The sequence below is a fragment of the Balaenoptera acutorostrata genome, chromosome 4 (assembly GCF_949987535.1).
Source record: "Balaenoptera acutorostrata chromosome 4, mBalAcu1.1, whole genome shotgun sequence".
NCBI classification, from domain to species: Eukaryota; Metazoa; Chordata; class Mammalia; order Artiodactyla; family Balaenopteridae; genus Balaenoptera; species Balaenoptera acutorostrata.
Window position 1 is genome coordinate 15,611,988 of NC_080067.1, and position 22,079 is coordinate 15,634,066.

General features: G+C 42.3%; 1 protein-coding gene across 2 annotated transcripts in view; it reads left to right on the forward strand.

Moving 5' to 3' along the window:
- Positions 1-244: 244 nt before the first annotated feature.
- TMEM108 (transmembrane protein 108) overlaps positions 245-22,079 on the forward strand; it is a 381,103-nt gene continuing 359,268 nt past the window's right edge. For both annotated transcript variants that reach the window (XM_007180919.2, XM_007180918.2), the window contains exons 1-2: positions 245-292; positions 6,862-6,976. The gene's annotated coding sequence lies outside the window, so the exon portion shown is untranslated. The remainder of the gene's footprint in view (positions 293-6,861; positions 6,977-22,079) is intronic.

Consider the following 22,079-nt stretch of genomic DNA (forward strand, 5'->3'; position numbering starts at 1 on the left):
CACACCTCGCACCCGCTCCACTCGGTAGCAACCAAACCCCCAGAGACATCGGAGAGGGTGCTGCCGAGGGCAATTTGGTGATTGGCTGGCACTACCACGTGACCGGGGCTGGTCCTCCCGTGCTACTGGATTGGCTCTCGCGGACGCTGACGGACAGGGCCGGGGCGGGCCAAAGCCGGGTCGGAGAGGCGCGCGCGGGGGCGCGAAGGCGCGAGAACGCGAGTGCGCGTGCGCAAGCGGCGGAGTTTTTTTTCCCCGAGCCGTCGGAGGGAGTCGGAGCGCTTCTCCCGAGGTAAGAACCGCCGCGGGGCGGCCTCCCTGTCCTTCCGCTGCCGGGTGCGGGCGAGCGGGGCGGGGGGAGGTCTGGGGTTCGCCCGCCCGGGGAGCCTCGCTTGGGAGAGGATGCAGACCCGGGCTCAGCCATCACCCTCGGTGCCTCGGTTTCCCTTTTTCTGCCCTCTAATGCATCTCCCCATCCTCCTCACCGCGGTGACGGGTCCGCCTGAGGGGAGTTGCCCACCTGGCAGCCTCGCCTCAGCCTTTGTTTCCCGCCCGGGGGGATTCTGGTATCGACCCCCTCCCGAGGTAAAGGGTGAAAGGTGGTGGGGCGGGGGCCGGGGAGAAGATGGCTTTAATGCAGTGGGACCTGTCACATGTGAAAACGAAGAAAAAAATGTGGTGTCACTTTGGCCAAGCCGCGGGACTCGAAGTAATCCGGCGGCGGCGAGCAAAGCCGAATTCCTGGCGCAGCCGTGCAGGCTGGGGTGGGGGCAAGGACCGGTGGGCCAGCCCAGGTGCACCGGTGCAAGGCTTCTCCGGACCTGCCCGCCAGCTCTCAGTCCCGGAGCTGCACCGAAATTGAGCGCTTTCAGCCTGCCTAAGGAATACAGAGATCCGTAAGGAGACGGAAAATGATGATTTTAAAAGCAGCTGGGCACTGGCGGAGCAGGTCTAAATGAGAGGCTACCATAAGAAATTACAGCGAAACTGATGACTGGTAATTGTGAGGAGGGAGATGCCTGCAGTGAACTGCAGACCAGACCATCACACTGATATTCTCTTTCAAGAAAACCTTTTTCTGAGGGGCGGGGGGGCGGGGGGGTGGGGTGGGGAGGGGAGGGAAGGGCGTTTATCTCTGTAAACTGGTTATCTCTGTAAACTGAGGTTTTTCTGGACTGTCGAAGCAAGTAATGACTTATTTCCAGCATGTTAATGGGCTGTAGGGAGAAGGGTCTAAATTACACCCATTTAGATCTCCTTAATTCTTTGAAAAGTGCGTGCTTAAAGAAGACCATTGGATGCCAAACCTGCTTGTGCATGGGGGTGGGGGGGAATGTCTCCTTTAAGTCATACTTTAAAAAGGGAGGCATCCCCTGCCTCTTTCCTTCTGCATTTTCCCAGACCTGCAATAGCAAGGGCACACTGTACATCTTATAACGAAGTATAGAAAGTCCCTTCAGTTTTCCACTGGTTAATTTGTTAGATGTACCTGGTAGTCTGCTTGGTAAGAAGTGGTTCAACTAACTGTTATTAGGAAGATTTTACTGTATACTGGAGTTTCACTGTAATTCATTTAGAGCTTATTCTGGTAGGAAATGGACAAGAATCTCTCAGGTTCCTGGTAGATACCGCTTCAAAGGCTTTTTATTACTCTTACCTTCCCCATACAAAGTTTTGTGTTTTTTTTAGGAAACAATGTGATTTTTTTCAAGCATCTAAGACACACTCCATGCCTGTGAAATGCCTACACTTGCTAAGAAATCAATTTACTTGGCAAGTTCAAGCTAATTGAAGAGGGAACACTTAAATTTGTTAGGGGGAATCCGAATTAACATCAACTGTAACAAATCAACTTTTGGTGGTTCTCTGGGGTGAGCAAAAGTAAAAGAGAAGGTGCTGCAAAGCTTGTTGGGAATATAACAAATGACTCTCGTAAAGTAAAATATAGATTGTCACCTGACAGCTTGGAATAGTAAGAATAATTTTAAAATTTGTCAGTGATTTGTTTTTAGCTGGTATGCAGTGGGGAGAGGAAGGAATTCCGAGGCTGGGGTAGGTGGTGTAGTTTGAAAAGGTATATGCTTATGTTTAGAGAGAAAAATGTCACTTTTGTTACATAAATACACAAAGGGCATGCAGTGTTTATCTTTAGCCTGTGGAAGGGAGGCAGGGGTTTTGGAAAGGTTGAGAAACACTTATTAGGTTACACAAGGGAACACAGAAAGATTGGCAGGCTTAGTTCATCTTGAGGGAAGCAACGTGACCTACAGGACAAGGTTTATTCTCTGAGTCAATAAAAGCCCACTAGTGTAGCTTTAAAAGCAACAACAAAATCATTTCTTTTCTGTTGTTTCTGTCCCCTGGGTCAGGGACGGGGGGCATGGAGAGTGAATGAGAGAGATTAGAGTCTGACCTGCATGCCTAAGCAGTAGCGTGCTTTGAGCAGGATCTGTGTCACATTGTGTAAATCTAAGAGCCTTCACGTTGAGAGGGGTCTGAGCACCTTCCCTGGGACGCTTGCTGTAAGATAGAGCGGGATAACATTGCCACAGGTGGGGGCACGGGTGAGATCATCTGATACAGAAGCATGGGGGTAAAGGAGAGCTAGGAAGTGTTTAATTCAGCAAGGCTCAGCCTTGAGGAGCCTTGAGGAGGCATTTCTAGGCAGAGCCGCCTCACTATTGGCTAGACTGGCTGGGCTTTTTGTGGCTTACAGAAGACCTGCCCTTCACGATGGGGGCTCCTGTGGAGTTCTGTGTGTCAGATTGTAAGCATCAGTTATGCTTGTAATGTGCTCTAGAAAAGAAAGGCTCACAAAGACACAAATCTAGGCTGCCATTCTTTCAGATCCTTGACGTGTCACCCACTGGCTTCCAGAAAACAAGTTGTGCCCTCCCTACCAGTAGATGGCACTGCTGTCTCTGGGAATTCCTGGAAGAGATGAAATATAGAGGTGGCAAACCAGCAGTGTGTAGCCTCTAGTATAGATTTTGAAAGGCTGTATCGGTTCTCAAAGAGAATCTAAAAGAAAAAAAAAGTTCTGAAAGCCAGAAATGTTGCTCTAAGGTAGGGATGGTGATTGTGGGTGGGAATGGTGCTATTACTCTGCTGGTTGTGTGTGGGAGGTGGAGAGGGTAAACTGACAATTAAGCCTCATAGCACAGGTTTTGAAAGTACTTGGCATACATGTTGGCTAATTGAAAATGAGGTTGAAATCATGATTCAATCAAAATTCCCAACAACTTCATAGTTTCTACTTCTTTGCTTATAAAACTAGTCTCTACACATGGACGGGACTATGGAAATACATGTCTAACTTTTAAACCTGATCAGTATCCAAAAATTACATGCTCTGAAGATAGTGGTGAGGGTATTAGTTAAAATAATGCTCGTAGCTACTGTACTTCAGCGCTGTCCACAAAGGTAGGTCAAAGTTATTTTGAATCCTAAAACTTAAAAATTCCTAACAAGTATTTTAAGATTGTATTAACATTTCAAATCTTGAACTCTGGTTTCATTGACCTTTTTAGCCAGGGTTCGTTCATCTATTCCCCTGTTTTGAAATACCTTTTTCGTTTTTGTTGTTGTTTTTCATTTTTTGTAATTGACTGTTCTTTGAGATGGATTTTGTAGCCATGATATTTGAGGGAGGTAGTACTGTTGCTAGTGAGGTTGCTGTGCATACGAGCTTTGACCCTACTGGAGGCATAGAACACTGCTGCTGGGAGTCATTACTCCAGTCACCTGCTTCCTCGTGCCATCCCCATTCTATGGCTCAGCTTATTTGAAGTTTATTTCTGTCTCTCTTCAAGTGAACTCATGAGCTAGGTTCTACTACCAGTGCCAAATCCTAAAATCCTGCTGATGCTAGATGGCAGTAGTCAGAACAGTCCACTAACACTGCCTCATTATGTGACCTCAAATACATTTCTTTGCCTTTCAGAACCTCAGTTTTCTCACCTGGTCACTGGGATTGGTGAGATGTGGTGCATGTCTCTTAAAATCCCTTCTAAGTCTAAAATTCTATGGCCAGGTGAGTCTTATAAGCTATTTCTGAAACCTCTGAAAAATTCTCATCTAGAAGGTATTTTCATGCAGTGAACCTAGGGCAAAAAGAAATCTCACTAATATTTCTTCTCAGAGAAATGATTGTGCATTGTCTTAGAATCCTAATAATTCAGAGTTGTAAGAAACCTAGGGATGGTTTAGCTCAACCTTCTCATTTTACAGGCAAGGAGTTTCACCTCAGAGCTGAGTGACTTGACCAAGCTAACAGAGCTAGTTAGAGAACTAGGACCCAAGCTCGGGCTTATGTCAGTCTTGCCTTCTCCAGTGCTGTGTTTCTTCACCTGCCATCAGTACACAGAAGATGCTGTATCTACAGGGCTGGAGCCAAAAAAATTCTGAGTAATTCCTTAATGTAGGGTTTTAAAGCCACAGCATGACTAGTGTTGTGTTTGGGCAGAAATTCAAGGTCAGGCTTCTTTTTGCACCTCATTCTTTTCTTCTCTGACTGTTCTTGAGCAGCATTGTTACTATACATCCTTGTATTTTTAAAACTTTTCTGCATAACCTTTCCTGTAAGAAAAAGCTTTCATCACCCTAGAAGAGTCATTCCCCAATCAGATGTTTTTAAATTGGGTCCATGGACTCTTGAGGGCTATGTGGATAGAAGAGTATTTCCATATAATTGGCTTCCTTTGTAATCTTATATATTTTCTCTATGCATTTAACAGATTATTCTAAGAAGGAGCTCCTTAGGCTTCAATAGATTGCCAAAAGGAGGGGAGGGTCCATGGCACAAAAATAGGGTAAAAATTCTAGGGTCTAGAATAGGTTCTGGGAAATGGCCAGGATGTGAGAATTTTTGAGGTGCTAGAGACACTATGGTGGAAGAGAGTTGGGGGTGGAGTACAGAAGTAAACCTATAGAAGTTCTTAGAACATTTTACCTTTATTAGAATGCTTGAAATTACTCACTAAATGAAGATGCTGATAATAACATTTTACCCATCTTAATGATGGATATGCAAGTATGGATTTCCATTTATCATTCCTTGCTCAGTAAGTACGCCCTCCTAATTTCACCAAAACAGTTTCAAATTTATATGGCTTTATTGGAGACATGCATACTAAGAGGCTTCCTTCTTCCCCAATCTGATTTGATTTCCAGGTAAGTCAATGCCTTTCTGACTTGGGACTTGGAGTTTGGACTCCTGTCTCTCACTGCTGAGGCCCTATGTTTTACTTTCTGCTGTTAACTCCTAGGACTCACCATGATCTCAGAGATGGAAAATAATTTAGGTGTCGGGGATAAAAAATCTTGAGGTTCCTTTATTTGTCTCCAGGGTTGACTACAGAAACCACTGCTCCTCCTCAGCTAATTATTTCCTTTCCCTTTTTTATTTGCAATCTCAAATTCTCTTTTTCTAATTGTCCCCTAATAGGAGTGACTCAGTGTGTATATATGGAAACTAAAAATTCTTGTTTTTGCCAGAAGGTATACAGAAGTTAATTTGTGTTCAAGTCACATTTTGGACACATGAGATATAACTTTGATGGAAATCACTATGTTCTGAAGAACGTCTGCTTGAAAATCTCAATGTCTGTCCTGTAACCCCCTCACTTACATTTGGTACGATGGTGACCCATGCTGGTGAATGCTACCTTCTGGAACCTTTTTAGATTTGGGCCAGGGTAGCATTTATTCTCGCTTTAGCAGAAGAATAAAACTACCTTTTCTTCTTCAGAAGGAAAAGAAGAATCGAATATATGTAATAAGAGAAGAAATAGTCAAATTTCTGGATTCTAATTCCAGCACGCTAAGTTGTTCTGAGATTTTGGGGACATCGTTGACTTCTCTGAGTTTGTTTCCTTGTCTGGAAAATAAGAGGGGAGAGCAGTGACCACTTACATCCTTTCCAGTTCCAAAATCCTGTGACTCTATGAAATTTTACCTGGTACTCAGGCTAAACATATCCTGAAAATGCTGGCTAGTTGGGAATTCATGTATAATCAAAGTCGGTGCCAAGATAATAATTCTTTATATCTGCAAATCACTTTGTGGTATACAAAAATATTCTCTAATTTTAAAAATCTCTTTTCTTCTTAAAGTGTGGTCAGAGAACAGCAGCATTGGTGTCATCTGGGAGTTTGCAATCTGCATTTTATCAAGATGCCCAGGTGCCATGCATGTACTTTAAAGTCTCAGAAGTGCTGTTTTGTCTCATTTTGAATCTCACGTTGACACACCGGTCAATGAAGGAAGCAGGGTATTTCACAGATGAGGAAACCAGATCTCAGAGTTGTTAAGTAACTAAGTCAAGTTCACTGTGCTAGTGTCTCACCCAGAACTCCATACTCTAAAACTAACACTGTCTTCTTTGTTGGGCTGGAATCAGGCTTGTATGAGACTGATTACTAGCTACCCAGCAACCCATGGGCTTAGGTGTGGCTGTGTAACTGAGTGGAAGCAGAAAAGGGTTGTGGTCCACTTTTAGGAAGAAAACACAAAAAGAGAACACCCATGTGAGTTCCTCCATGTTGTTTTACACTCCTCGTAGGCTGGACTGGAAAGGACCCCTGGGGGATCTTGGAAGCTGTGTCTAAGGATGGCAGGACTTTTGTCAGCCTGGGTGCCTGGATCACTGATCAAGGAGGGCCCCTCCACTGTTCACTTGTCCAGTATGTATACAAGGACCAGAAACAGACTTTTACTGAACTAGAGCTAGTATATGTGTTTGGGTCTATGTGTTAAGTAAGTACTTAGCCTACACTAGCAAATTCACTTGAGCAGTAGCTTGGGACTTGAAGTTACGGATCTTCTGGCCTAACGCATTCATTCATTTTTCGTCTTTGGTAGTTGGTGATTGATCGGTTGTGGTCCACCATGCAGAAGTGAGTGGTGAAAGGCAGCAGAGCTGATGGGTCACAAGGATGTAAGTGCGTTTGAAGGCTCTCACACCCTCTACTCCAGGGTAAGTCAAAAGCATTGTTGCCATTGTTGCTCTGGTTTTACCCTTGTCTTAACAGCCTCTTGGAGTCAGTGCAATGGGGTGCCCTGTTTGTGAAAGGTTCCCAAAGCCTTTGGTGATTCAGCTCATAAACACCATTAAGATCAGCACTTACAAAGCTAAAACCATTGTCAGGGTGATGGGATGGAATCTCTGCATTGGAATATCTCAGCACAAGAAGTTTTAGTGAGTTTGTGTGGGATTTGATTTACGTGGGTGGTGAGGGTGTTGCTGGGCCTTCCTGAGATACACTGTAGGGGAGGGAACTAGGCCTGAGTGCCGCTTTCCTGTAGCTGTATCATATTGTTAGCTCTGCTGGCTCAAATTCCCCTCTCTCAGCATCCTCCCCCTCCGTGGATTACTTTGCTTAACTTTTCCTGCATTAATCACTTTTCTTTTTGGGATGGGAGGCGGAAACAGCTTACCAGAGAGTTGATGATTCCCAGTTTGGTGGATAATAGCAGTAGCAAAGCACGTGGTTTTGCCCATTCCATTTTATTTTATCCAGTGTCACTGGAAGTCACATGTCCATTCCCTCCTCATCTGTTTGCAGTCCCTAGTGCAACGGATGTAGGCACTGGGAGCATTATAACCAAAGCTGGCTTTGGATTTTCATTTGTCCTGAAGATTTTTGAGACCAAAAGGAGAAGAAGTTCACTGTTTGGTGTGCCCTTCTCAGAGACCAGTGGAAGTCTGGGAGGGAGGGGTGGAAAGGACATCCAGTCCTTTCTGAACTCTCTGGCTTCTAGAGCTTAAACTAAAATCAGACTCACTGAAGAGAAAATTATAGTTAATACAAATCTAAACAGAGCTAAGGATGGTTAGGAAAGAGGGGGACAGGAAGTTATATAAAAAAAATAAAAGTAATCAGCTGAAAAACTGGATGGAGGGTTGTTTTTAAGCATCTTATTTCAATACTGTGGAGCCCTTGCTGATAACGTCCCGTTACCCAGGCTCAGACAGAGGGCACCCAGAAAGGCTGATGTCCTTCTGTGCCTCACATGGCTCAGTAATGAGTACAATTTTCTGAACAAAATAGACAATTAGAGGCTGTAGACCTCTGGAGATTCCCATAAGCATACATCATTACTGCTCTGGAGTGATGTGCATGCTTAGAGATAAGCAAAGCAGAGAAAAGGCAGCTGCAAAGCACATCAACAACTGAAGAGTCCAAGTGAGTAGCCAGACACAGACCCCAGCTCAGTGCCTGGGGGTCGCTAAGGAAAGGACCTGGTATTGGCTAAGCTTTCTCATTAGAGGAAAGGAGCCACACTTTGCCAGCTTTCCTCATTTTCCTCTGTGGCTCCCATATATTTTCCATTTTAAAAGTAACTAAAAAGTATAGTATGCCAGAAATAACACTGAACTGGCATGTTTCTTGTGTAAATATTGTACAAGGATCAAATTACAGAGGGAGCCATTCTTTATTGACTAGGGGCCAAAGAAAGTAGTGCTGGAGATGCCAGAGGATCAGGGATTCTCATCCTCGGCACCACTGACATGCTGAGCCTGGCGATTCTTTGTTGTGGGCTGTCCTGTGCATTGTAGCATGTTCAGCAGCATCCTTGGCCTCTACCCACTAGAGGCCGGTAGTTCCCCCACTCCACCCCACCGCAATCGTGACAATCAGAAATGTCTCCAGACACTGCCAAATGTCCCCTGGGGGGGAAAACTGCCCCTGGTTGAGAACCACTGCTGGAGGTGTACAGTGACTTAATCTTGCTCTGAGTTTCTCTGGGACTGTATTTTAATCATTTAGCCTCATTTTGCTCCAGTTTCCCTACCTGTAAAATGGACACAGCATTTATAACTCAGCACCCTAAAGAAGGGATGTACATAGTGCTGTGTGATTACTTGGGAGCTCTATAAATGCTAAGAAATATCTGTCTCCCCAAATTTCCAGGACTCAAGGATCACTCTTAATCCTTGTGAAGGCAGTAGCTGAGGAGCAGGGGAGTTTGAAGGGTGAAGGGTTAGTGGTGTGGGAAATGATGAACAGTACTGGATTCTGATTTTACTTGAGAGCTTCATATTCAGCTCATTTCAACAATATACTCGTGAATAAAGGCTTTTTTTTGGAAAGTTAAAAAATGGGAGAGTGGAGGAGGGAGAAGGAGGCTGTTTAGAAGAGCAGTCAAGGAAATTGCTTTTGACTGGGGGTTGGGGGGGTTGTGGTAATCTCTTTTTTTTTTTTTTTTTTTTTAGAAAGATGATGCATATTTTGCTATCTCTGATTCTAGTTATTCTAGTCTTTTTTTTTTTTAATTTTTATTTATTTATTTATTTATTTATGGCTGTTTTGGGTCTTCGTTTCTGTGCGAGGGCTTTTCTCTAGTTGTGGCAAGTGGGGGCCACTCTTCATCGCGCTGCGCGGGCCTCTCACTATCGCGGCCTCTCTTGTTGTGGAGCACAGGCTCCAGACGTGCAGGCTCAGTAATTGTGGCTCACGGGCCTAGTTGCTCCGCGGCATGTGGGATCTTCCCAGACCAGGGCTCGAACCTGTGTCCCCTGCATTAGCAGGCAGATTCTCAACCACTGCGCCATCAGGGAAGCCCTGTGGTAATCTCTTAATGCTAAAGTGACTCATGTATAATCAGATCAAAGGACATAAAGAAGTAACCCCCCCAAAGAAAAATATCCTCCCAAATGACTACTGATCCTAGAACAGATTTTGCAGGTAATACAACAAAGACCAGAGAATGTTTGGAGAAATCTGTTTTTATTCTAGCACTTTTACATTTCTGTTTCTTCTCCCCTTTGGAATTATGGAAAAGGGTTTATCTTCAACTCATGCTCTTTGAATGATACATAAAATGTTTTAAAATCACAGGTGTTCTGATAATCTTCTAGAACTCTGTGTTGGAATGGTGAAAAAGGCCATCACCCTGACTTAGGCCTGAAGCAATCACGTTATTTTACTAGAAAGCCTCAGTTTAACTCTAAGGAAGGGCAAGTGCAGGGATTAGATGTAAACTGTCCTGGCAGATTTGTGTTCAGCCTTGCTGTGTTTCTGGTCCCTGCAATTATTAGGTACACTGACAAAACTTACAACAAACACTACCATATTGACACAGGCACAGTGCGGACAGAGAGCATTGCCATCATCAGAGGAATTCTGTTGGATAGCACTGCTTCAGTCTGGAAGGACCCTATTTGTCAGAAATGCACACTTGTAGTGACAGCAAGTGCGCTTGTTATAACAAGACCTCACCTCATTTAAAACAGGATTGCATTTTGGACTTCTCCATTCTTGGGCACTTTTCAATCTGTGAGTGGCTCTTGCTGAACTTTTTACCTTGCTGCAGCATCTGTCTGTTACAGAAAGTGCCATGGGCCTGTCTCTCTGACATAACTGAGCACACTGCCTCAAAAATATTTGTGCTTTAATCCAAGGCTGCTGAGCTGTCTCTTTCCATCTGGTCTCTCCATGCCCTGACCCTTGGTGGTGAAGCTAGTTTGTGCAGGATGTCTCTTTTGATACTGCCTAGAGCATAACAAAGAGTCTGGGAGAAGTGGCGAGAGAGTTTTCACCTTCCCTTCTTCCAAGCCCCAGTGTGGCTCAAAAAAGTGTTTCATAAGAAGGTATTAATTCACAAGTTTAATCTCTCAAGTTTAATCTCTGAGGAGTTATCCCCTAAAGAATTAGTCTCTAGATTTTCCAACAGACATATTATAGTACAAATTTAGTAATTAAGCCCTTTAGCAACATGGAAGAATTTTCAGGTGATATTATCTATTAGTAGCACCAACATTAGTTGCTTAGAAACTACCATAATTAGAACAAAGGAAAAGATGTGGAAATAAAGACACACATTTTAAAAGATGTAATTTAAATCTGAGCCCAAGACTGTTTTGAGTGGTAGCAGGAGAGAACAAGGAGTTTGTGTGCTGTGAGTAGTGTTCCTGGAGGCAAGGGGAAGGAGGTAGCCAGGGCGAGATGATCCCCGGACAGTCTTCACTCGACTGCTTCACTTCTGGTGGTGCAGTGCTGGTCCTCTTACTGCCCTCCTCTCTTCACTTTGCCTTTCTGTCCTGCTTTGGTCTGCTGGGAATGTTGGAGGGGGCTCAGTGTTTCTCAAGGGAGGTGCTGTTAACATTTTGATACAATGATTCATCATCGTGTGGAACTTTGCTGTCCATTATAGGACATTTAGCATCCCTGGTTACTAAATACCTGTATTACCCTAACCAAGTCATTGAGTCAACCTGCATGGCCCCTCACATTTCCAAATACTGCCTGTGATTGAGAATCACTGGTTGCTAGAGAGTTGAGTGGGGTGTTTTGTTAGGAGGGAGGAGTAATTAGAGTTGCAGAAGGTGCAGTGCTCCGAGGGGCTGGCTAATTAATTTCTGATATGACCTGACCTTTTCCCAGTGCTGGAACTGCTTTGGGAGCCAATCTTATTTTTTAGGGACCAGAAGAATCAGGTTTTGCCAGTGGAAAACTTGGTCCCTGAACCTTGAAATCAACCAAGAAGTCACAGGGGGGATTCTGTCAGTGCCACAGAGGGTGGAGAGACTACTAAGGCTCCCATAGGATGCTGGGTTTTTATTCTTGACTTAACTGTGGCTGAACCTTCTAGATCTACTGAAAGTAAATGGTGGTCTACATGTGGCAGGGATCGACTGGGAGAAAAAATGCAGCAAGGGCAATTTAAAGACAGTCCAGGGGAAAGGGGCTTTGCCAGCCATTTCTTTTCTTTCTCTGTGATTACAAAAACTGGCAAAGTAGCCCTAAATTTGTGAGGTTATGTGTAGACTGTCAGATGGGAGATCTGAGATTGTTTTATAGTTAGTAAAGAGAAAAGGAACACTTTCAGACATCTTGCTGTGGGGCCCCTATAAATGTCTTTGATTACGAGAACAGAAACTCATTCAAGTTACCTTAAGAAATGGAAGGCTTAAGTAAGGATGCATGAGAAAATAAAACAAATGTCAGACATGTGGCAAGTTGGGAGGAATCCCAGAGGCCTTTCAGCATGAGAAAGAGCTGTAGTCTGGCCAGACATCATGGAGACAGGACCTAACTCAGGACCAGGAAGATTGTCCCCTGATCTGTTGCAACTCCAGCATGTATCTGCACTAACAGTACTTGATCAGTCCACATTCTACTTCTTGACCATTAACATGGCTCAGCATTTCCGTTTTGGCTTCTCTGCTCAGGTCTTCCTGTCGCCACAACCTAACTGATGGTCTGTGTACGGACCAAGAAGGAAAGGAATATGATAATTCTGTAGTAACTACCATCCGTCTGGTCAAAGCTCTTCTACCAGGCAGTCTTAGGGGTACTCTCTTGTTCCACACAGCTGTGGCCTAGGTCTTCTTGCCTCAACAAGGACTGTGGTTTCTCTGGAAGGAAGCAATGGTGGGGTAGACTGATAGAACATGAGACCTCTCTGGTGTAAGGACCCTGAATTCTTAATTCTTGGAATCAATATAAACAGTGTTTGTGGGTCATGTGTATAATAAAGAATTGGAAGATTACTTTCAAAGCCTACACATTGAGTAGCAATTGTGAAAAAGCCTGTATCCTTTTTTTTTTTTTTTGAGGCGACTGGCTGCATCCCTGTGCAGAATGGTAGGGAAATTGCTGGGCTAGATGGTTGGGAAATGAGGAGTTGTATTTTCCATATGGGTATCTTATTTTTTGCATCTGTCAAATGTGATTCTCTCAACCACCCATGTATCCCACAGGAATAATGGCTAGGTGGCTGTCTAAATGTTGAAAGATGTTTTGACATCTCTGACAAGTGTTGTTCAGTAGCTGGGTTTGTAAGATTCCAGTTCTGACAAAGGAAAATAACTTGGCTTATTACTCCAAAGATAAATTCCATATAGATGTTGTCATTTTGGGGATTACCGCCTTACAAAGCAGACTTTAAAATGTTTTGTGTTGTAGTGTGTTTTGTTCATTTACCCCTAATCTTGGAGAGTTAGTTTCATTTGAACCAGTGATTGAATATGACTTTACAAGGGAGTGCATTCTCATATTGCAGAAGGCTCTGTCCCTATTTATGATTCTGTGACAGGATAAGAATGATGGTTCCAGCTCCATGGGCCTGCACAGCTGTGAAGGGTGTGCCCTGTGGTAGCACAAACAGTGAGCACTTTGGCTCACTGAATCTACTGAAGGCTCTTACTCTTCTCAAGTAGCTGCAGCACGGTGGTGCCACATTCAGAGAGTCTGTATTTCCTTGGATGCAGCTTCTTTTGAAAGAGGCAGAAGAGAAGTGCAGTGGGGCTTCTACAACTGCTGGTTGAGGAAAGAATGTACTCTGTTATTGAAGGATCAGCTTTCTCACCCAGCTGCTGCCTACTAAGGGGAAGGGAGCAGAGATGAATCTTTTGCTTCAGTTTCTCTTCTTACTCTGTGAAGATCCCTATCCCCTCTATTGAATTTTTTTAATGAGAAGGGAAAAATAGAGCATTGTATCGAATTAGTTTTAACGTATATATTCGTCTTTCTTCTGAGCAGGAAGATTTGTATACAGATAACCACATATTTCCAGATTAAAATCTTCAATTTTAATTTTAAACAAGTGCTAATCTTACTTTATCTTTAGTTTATACTGTAAGTCAAATTTGTGCATATCTAATTTATTTTTTACAAAAATAAAACAAAATTATGTTTTTTCTCATAGAATCAGGAATTAATTTGCAGCCCCTGCATGAAGATTCTGTAGCAACAGTAAAGGCATCTGCTCTCTCTAGGCCCTAGATCCTGAATCCTGGGATTTTGTCCTGCTGTAGTCCATTCCTTGTGAGGTTGTTGGGAGATAAATGTGCTCGAGAGGCAAGGACTGAGGACACAGATGCTTGAGGGGAGGGCTGAAACCTCCAGGTTTAGTGAACTGTCCTGTTCTTCCCATGAGCCACAGGAAGGGGTGATAGATCCTACTCAGGCCTTTTCCCTCCTGAGCACATCGTTGAATCTTGGCCGTCAACTTTCCAAGAAACAAAGCTGTGGCTAGAGTATTGGGTTGGCCAAAAGGTTCGTTTGTTTTTTTCTGCAAGATGGCTCTAGTAGTATTTAGTTGTCTTTAACGTCATTGAAACAATTTTGTTAGATTGTATTGTGACAGCTGTCATATCAGTGTGCATTTTAAAAAAAAATCAAAATTGTTGAATTTTTGTGTAGCCATTTTAATATTGAAGATGGAAGAAAAAAAGCAACATTTTCGGCATATTATGCTTTGTTATTTCAAGAAAGGTAAAAACAAAACTGAAATGCAGAAAAGGATTTGTGCAGTGTATGGAGAAGGTGCTGTGACTGGTTGAACATGTCAAAAGTAGTTTGCAAAGTTTCATGCTGGAGATTTCTCGCTGGACGATGCTCCACGGTCAGGTAGACCAGTTGAAGTTGATAGCAATCAAATTGAGACATTAATTGAGAACAATCAATGTTATACCACGCTGGAGATCGCCGACATACTCAAAATATCCAAGTCAAGCGTTGATAATCATTATTTTGTTTGCTTTATTATGTTCATTGCTTTGATGTTTGGGTTCCACATAAGTTAAGTGAAAAAAACCTTCTTGACCGTATTTCCACGTGCAATTCTCTACTTAAACATAACAAAAATGTTCCATTTTTAAAACAAATTGTGATGGGCAGTGAAAAAGTGGATACAGTACAATAATGTGGAACGGAAGAGATGGTGGGGCAAGCAAAATGAACCACCACCAACCACACCAAAGGCCTGTCCTCATCCAAAGAAGGTGATATTGTGTATATGGTGGGATTGGAAGGGAGTCCTCTATTATGAGCTCCTTCCGGAAAAACCAAGCAATTAATTCCAACAAGTACTGCTCCCAATTAGACCAACTGAAAGCAGCACTCGACGAAAAGCGTCCAGACTTAGTCAACAGAAAACACATAATCTTCCATCAGGATAACGCAAGACTGTGTGTTTCTTTAATGACCAGGCAAAAATTGTTATAGCTTGACTGGGAAGTTCTGATTCATCCGCTGTATTCACCAGACATTGCACCTTTGGATGTCCGTTTACTTTGGTCTTTACAAAATTCTCTTAATGGAAAAAATTTCAATTCCCTGGAAGGCTATAAAAGGCACCTGGAACAGTTCTTTGCTCAAAAAGATAAAAAGTTTTGGGAAGATGGAATTATGAAGTTGCCTGAAAAATGGCAGAAGGCGGTGGAACAAAAGGGTGAATATGTTGTTCAATAAAGTTCTTGGTGAAAATGAAAAATGTGTCTTTTATTTGTACTTAAAAACCAAAGGAACCTTTTGGCCAACCCAATAATATCTTCAAACATGACTTCTTATCAGCACGTCCCCCTTAAAAGAAGTTTCCTGCATGAGGAAGAAGGCAGACCAGGTGCATGCTTCCCTTAGCTGTCAAAAGCTGTCCCCTTTCTATTGGAAAGAACACTTATTAGATCACTTCTGAAATTCTTAATTATTGGCATTAGTAAAATATTTGCCAAACATTAAACAATAGGACATTATTAGTAACCCCCAATTAGTGTCTTTTACTTTGAGAGCCCCAAATCCTGTGTCAGTATGGTACTGGACTTTAACTTCTTGTTCCTTCTGGTGTTTCTCTAAATGCCTTTCCATCTTTTCCCTTCTCTCACTAACCCTGTTACCTGGTGTAGATCCTTTGGTCTCTTTGCTCCCTTTCTTACATCTTTTTTGATTTTCAAAGTTCTGTGATTCCCAGCAGCCTGCAAGACAGTGTGCTTCTTAACTAGACATAAAGGCAGTCCACAGTCTGACTCCAACTTACTTTCTGACTTTGTACTTTTTCTATGCACAAACTGCTCCTTACTCAGACTGGTCTTTGGTCCCATTGTCTACTCTCAGCATAGAATGCCCTTTCTTTTCAGTGACCATTTGGTTTGGTAGCATTGAAAGACCTTTATCCTGTTAGCCAGATCAGCATTTCCATCTGGTCTCTATCAGATTTTAGAAAGGTGACTTTGGGCAAAATATTTAATATCTCTCAGCCTCAATTTTCTTATTTGTAGGATGGGATTCATAATAACGCCCTTATAGGCTGCTTGTGAGCATGGTACCTGGGTTACTCCCTCGCCCGTGTCCTCTTTTCTTCCTGCCCAGCACAGAGCTTTGTGTGTAAGTTCATCATGTGTGCTTGCTGATGAAGTTACTGAACATCAGAATTGCCCAGCTGATCTGAATCACATTTCTTGATTAGCCATCCTCTGCCTGCCACTGCCACACCTCTAACCACATGTTTCTTAGATAAGACCCCAGCCCCCCAACTCTATCAGTAAGTACCTAAAGATATGCTCTCCTAGGGTATGGAGAAAGGGGACTCTTGTACACTGTTGGTGGGAATGTAAATTGGTGCAGCCGCCATGTAAAACAGCATGGAGGTTCCTTAAACTAAAAATAGAGTTACCATATGATCCAGCAATCTTACTCCTGGGCATATATCCAGAAAAGATGAAAACTCTGATTCGAAAGATACATGCACCTCAATGTTCATAGCAGCACTATTTACAATAGCCAAGGCATGGCAGCAGTCTAAAAGTCCATCGACAGATGAATGGATAAAGAAGATGCAGTATATATGTACAATGGAATATTACTCAGCCATGAAAAAGAATGAAATAATGCCATTTGCAGCAACGTGGATGGACCTAGAGATTGTCATACTGAATGAAGTAAGTCAGAAAAGACAAATATCATATGATATCACTTATATGTGGAATCTAAAAAAATGATACAAATGAACCAATTTACAAAACAGAAATAGACTCAGACATAGAAAACAAACTTATGGTTACCAAAGAGAAAACAGGGAGGAGGGAGGGATAAATTAGGAGATTGGGATTAACATACACACTACGATATATAAAATAGATAAACAACAAGGATTTACTGTGTAGCACAGGGAACTATGTTCAATATCTTGTAATAACCTATAATGGAGAAGACTCTAAAAATAATATATATGTATGTATAACTGAATCATTTTGCTGAACACCTGAAACACTGTAAATCAACTGTATGTCAATAAAAATAAATAAATAAAAATGAAAAAAAAAGATTGAAAGAACTTGGTTCTTTGAGAAAAAAAGAAAATACTGTCCTCCTTCCACCTGTGATGGTGAAAATTATCCTGGACCCTCATAATGTCCTGGTGTATCTGCCCACATCAGAAATTGAAGGCAGTTTCAGGGTCACTCCATACAACGCTGAGCACTGATTCATTGTCTTCGCAGTTGTTTCCTCTCATGTATAGTGAGATTTATCATGAAGATCAAATGCTATGATTACAGCTGTCATCATAAGGTATACCTCTTTAAAACAAACTTTTCCAGCGCCCAACCAACAGGCTTTTTATTCCAAACATCATTTAATAAAATGCAACATGACATTAACAGGATTGCTTTGTACAAACACTTGGAATTCATTTAAGCAGACTGTGCCCCATATTGATTCTCAGTTATAGCACGTTTAACATGAATAAACCTGCCATTGTTCTCAAACAATGGTGTTGCTGTCCTGGCAGCTCTGCCCTTCTCACTGTAGAGCTGAAAGCATATCTGTGTTTCTTTTGTTCACTCTATTTAAATTATGGTTTTACACCTCTTGCTCAAATGATTTTAAGCCATATGTTAGGCTTATAAATTGTAGTTTTTAAAACCTAACTCCTTCTGGCCCTTCTCACTCTTTCTTCCTCTTTTTTCTCCATTTTCCTTATTGTACCATGCACAAAATAAGGCTTTAAAATTTTTTTCTACTCAAGGTGAGAATAACTTAAATATTGCTTTTCTGGTTTGATTTTTTTTTTTTTTTTTTTAGTTTTTAGCATGGGCTGCAATTTCATATGTATGTGTGGGTCTCATTGCATTAATTTTGTCTCTTTTTTTGCTTTTTTAAAAAATTTGTATTGGAGTATAGTTGATTAACAATGTGTTAGTTTCAGGTATACAACAGAGTGATTCAGTTATACATATACATATCCATTCTTTTCAGATTCTTTTCCCATATAGGTTATTGCAGAATATTGAGTAGAGTTTCCTGTGCTATACAGCAGGTCCTTGTTAGTTATCTATTTTATATATAGTAGTGTGTATATGTTAATCCCAATCTCCTAATTTATCACTTCCCCCCACGTTTCCCCTTTGGTAACCATAAATTTGATTTTGAGATCTGTGAGCCTGTTTCTGTTTTGTAAATAAGTTCATTGGTATCATTTTTTTAGATCCCGCATATAAGCGATATCATATGATATTTGCCTTTCTCTGTCTGCCTGACTTCACTTAATATGGTAATCTCCAGGTCCATCCATGTTGCTGCAAATGGCATTTTTTCATTCTTTTTAATGGCTGAGTAATATTCCATTGTATATATGTACCACATCTTCTTTATCCATTCCTCTGTCGATGGACATTTAGGTTGCTTCCATGTCTTGGCTATTGTAAACAGCTCTGCAATGAACATTGGGGTGCCTGTATCCTTCTGAACCATGTTTTTCTCCAGATATATGCCCAGGGGTGGGATTGCTGGGTCATATGTTAGCTCTAGTTTTAGTTTCTTAAGGAACTTCCATGCTGTTCTCCATAGTGGCTGTACCAATTTATATTCCCAGCCAGTGTAGGAGGGTTCCCTATTCTCCACACTCTCTCCAGCATTTATTGTTTGTAGATATTTTGATGATGGCCATTCTGACCAGTGTGAGGTGATACCTCATTGCAGTTTTGATTTGCATTGCTCTAATAATTAGTAATGTTGAGCATCTTTTCATGTACTTTTTGGCCATCTGTCTGTCTTCTTTGGAGAAATGTCTATTTAGATCTTCTGCCCATTTTTCTGTTGGGTTGTTTGTTTTTTTGATATTAATCTACATGAGCCATATGAGAGAAAATATTTGCTTGAGTTTATTGATGAGAGGCATAAGTACAACTGTGTGGGTTTTTCTATGGAAAAAAAAAATCCAGAAAGTTCCAAAAAGCAAAACTTGAATTTGCTGCACACTGACAACTATTTACATAGCATTTACATTGTATTTACAACAATTTACATAGCATTTACATTGTATTAGGTAATACAGAGGTATTAGGTAATCTAGAGATTACTTAAAGTATACGAGAGGATGTGCGTAGGTTATATGCAAACACTGTTATTTTATATAAGGGACTAGAGGGTCTGTGACTTTTGGTATCCCAGCAGATACCTAGGGACGACTGAATTGTTCTTTCCAGATCCTTTTTTTTGGAGAAGAGTTATGATAGAGTTTTTTGTTTGTTTGGGGTTTTTCTGGGCTAGTAATCAGAAAGATTATCTAGTGTAACTTCTTTGAATGGAGAGATTTTATAGGCAGGCAACAGGAGCTCCCAACCACTTCTCTCCATGAGCACTGATGGAGGGAGTGCCTGTGTGTGAGTGTGTTTTAGGGTGGAAAAAAGGGAGGGTGCTAACAATAAACTGGGACACTGGGTTGCACGAAGTTGTTTGTTAATCCTTTTGAAGGGGAGTCACCAGAGCTCAGCCATGTGTCCTTCCTCACAGAGTTATTCATAGTTGGAGGAGGCAAGAAATATACAGCCTCTGATCAAGTTGGATATTTTTTAAACTTGATTTTGCATTTTTTATATTATGGGCACCAGGATGAGGACAGCAACGGGAAGGAGAGGTACAACAGCTGACATGTAGCCCCTTTGTGACTTGTGTTAGGTGGGGTATCCTACTCCTTCTTCAATTTTAAATAACCCTCTCAATTGCCTGCCCTGTGGGCTGAGAACTTTTCTCCTGCCGGAAGCTCTCCCCTGTTCCCTCAGAATTTAGGAAGAAGAGACGATGGGGTCAGACTTACCTGAGAACGATTGATAGCCCCTCTGTGGGTTTGTTCCTGAGGAAGGAAAAAGAACTTGCATCTTACTTTACTTCATGTCACACCCTGCTTGGCCCTCAAATCGCTGCTCTCAGATGTGCTCTCTCCGCCACATCCTGTCTGTCTGGGTTTCCCTCCCTCTCTTTTGTTTTGCTGCTGGGCAGGCCACTAAATGTTGTGGCTAATCCCTTGTGCCTACAATCCTTCCCAGGGTGAAAAAGATGGGAGAGGGATGCTCCTGAGGGGTGAGAGGCCCAACAAGAAGAGACCTAGAGGTGCCAAGGGCAAAGCCCTATTTCCCAGTTCAGCGCCAGGCCTCCCTGCCTACCTGCTTCTTTGGGCATCACAGTTTAAGGCCACATTTTGGAGCTAGGAGACTTTGTTACTTATTGGAATTTTTTCCCCTCAATTACATATTTGTCTCCACAGTTAGACACTGAGTCTCCACAGGCGTGGACCCTGCCATGAACTTCTATTGCATTCTTTGCATGGCCTACACTGTAGGAGGCACGTGGCAGGGCCTCAGAATATGGGGGTTTCATTGCATTAATAGTTTGTAGCCTATCTTACTCATTCTCTTACCTTCACTTAATTACCATTTTAATCTGTTTCTTCAATGACCACCACTTGCTTGGTTCTCCCTGGAGAAGCATTTATTCTTCCAGGTGGGTCAAACTCTGCATGCCTCCAAAGCTGTCTGCAGTGGGATTGGTTTGGCCATATCTGACTTTATCTGTTGAGCTGAATCTTACCTTTTCCTCTCTTGTAACCCTGTGAAGAGCCTGCAATCTCAGGAACATGAGCCTCACTTTTTACTTAAGGAGCTTCCTTAACTACCAGGAGATGGAAGGGCCTGAGTTCTTTTTCATCAGGTCTCACTTAAATTGGCTGTGTGGTTAGAGAGTGTCCTTTCACCTCTGTGTAGTGTACTTTAATAATTGAGAGTCACCCCAGCTCCCTTAATCATATCACTTACTCTGTTACTTTTGCTTTCATTAAAGTTGTCCTATTCCTTTGTCATAGTTGTTTAATGCAGTTTTTTTTTCCCTAGCCAGACTCATTTCTTTGAAGGGCAGGGACAAGACCTAATCCTCATTTATCCTTGGCTACCCTTTTTCTCCCTATAGACCAAGCATAAGACTCCATTCAAATTAGGTGATCCAGGGCTTCCCTGGTGGCGCAGTGGTTGAGAATCTGCCTGCCAATGCAGGGGACACGGGTTCGAGCCCTGGTCTGGGAAGATCCCACATGCCACGGAGCAACTGGGCCCGTGAGCCACAATTACTGAGCCTGTGCGTCTGGAGCCTGTGCTCCGCAACAAGAGAGGCCGCGATGGTGAGAGGCCCGCGCACCGCGATGAAGAGTGGTCCCCACTTGCCACAACTAGAGAAAGCCCTCGCACAGAAACGAAGACCCAACACAGTCATAAATAAATAAATAAATAAATAAAAGAACGTGAATTTCTAAAAAAAAAAAAAAAAAAAAAAAACAAACAAATTAGGTGATCCATAAGTGTTTTAACCTAATTAAACCCAAGCATTTATAGAGTTCAACAGCAAGAAATGCCTTTAATACATTAGCTTCTAAACACACCTTAGAGGTCATCAGGTCTACCTCTTTTTATGATCAATTTATTGATTCAGTTACTTCTTCATTCATCCCTCCCTCCTTCCCTCTATTTTGTACCAGGCACTGTGTAAGGAGCAAGGGATCTGAGGTGAATATAGACGTGGAGCTTACTATCAAATGGAGAAGATAGACAATGAACAAATAATTAAGTCTGAAAGCTGTAAGTACTGGGAGCTACAGAAGCCCACCACGGGGAGCTGTCTTAGGGTCCAAGGAGGCTTTTGTGAGAATGTAAGGTTTAAACTGGGGATTATCAACCCAGAGAAGGGAAGTGACTTGCCCAAGGCCAGTCAGTAGCTCCTGTGTAGCAGAGCTTGGCCTGTAACCCAGATTTCTACCCTGCCCTGGGTTTATTCCCCTGAATTTCGTGAGAATGCTGTGAAAACTCTCATTGTTAAAGTACTTTGATCTTCTGAATTTCATTGTGTACACACCTCTTAGCTATTACATGACTAGCTTACATTTTGATGAGAAAACCTTATATATTTTTTCCTTCCTTGCCACCTGTGAAGCAATGTGCAATGCTTTAGTACCTTCCCTCCTTCTGGAGTAGTTATTGGCTCGCCTTCTATTAACCTTCTCTCAATCCTGTGATAGTTTATGTTCTTCAT